At 33.1% G+C, this 480-nt stretch overlaps 1 protein-coding gene across 1 annotated transcript in view; it reads left to right on the plus strand.

Annotated features, from left to right (window-relative positions):
* Positions 1-480, plus strand: part of LOC107557727 (cancer-related nucleoside-triphosphatase-like) — a 3142-nt gene that overhangs the window by 1873 nt on the left and 789 nt on the right. The gene's annotated exons all lie outside the window — the stretch shown is intronic.

Below are 480 nucleotides of genomic sequence, written 5' to 3' on the forward strand. Positions count from 1 at the left end.
TTTTTTTGTTTGTTTGTTTTTTTGCCAACAATCATTTCTTTTAACCAGCAATTCTGTCTGTTTAAAGGGGCAGTTCGCCTAAAAATTTAAATTCTGTCATTTACTCACCCTCAAGTTGTTCCAAACCTGTATTAGTTTCTTCTTTTAACCACAAAAGAAGATATTTTGAGAAATGTTGGTGACCAAATAGTTGCCGGTACCCATTGACTTCTACAGGATTTTTTCCCCATACTATTAAAGTCGATGGCTACCAGCAGCTGTCTTAAAATTAGATATGTTTAGAACAAAATGGTGAGTAAATTATGTAATTTTCAGTTTTTAATGAACATTCTTTAAACAAAAAAAAGAATTGCCGTTAATGCATGCAATATTGTTTAAAACGAGTCGTTCGTCATGATCGCAGATGGTCAGTGCAATGCTGTTAACCCAACCACAACAACTGTGTTTGAAATGTCTGATCCCATTTCAATCATTTTTAAA

The sequence above is a fragment of the Sinocyclocheilus grahami genome, unplaced genomic scaffold (assembly GCF_001515645.1).
Source record: "Sinocyclocheilus grahami isolate Dianchi unplaced genomic scaffold, SAMN03320097.WGS_v1.1 scaffold616.1, whole genome shotgun sequence".
Classification (NCBI taxonomy): domain Eukaryota; kingdom Metazoa; phylum Chordata; class Actinopteri; order Cypriniformes; family Cyprinidae; genus Sinocyclocheilus; species Sinocyclocheilus grahami.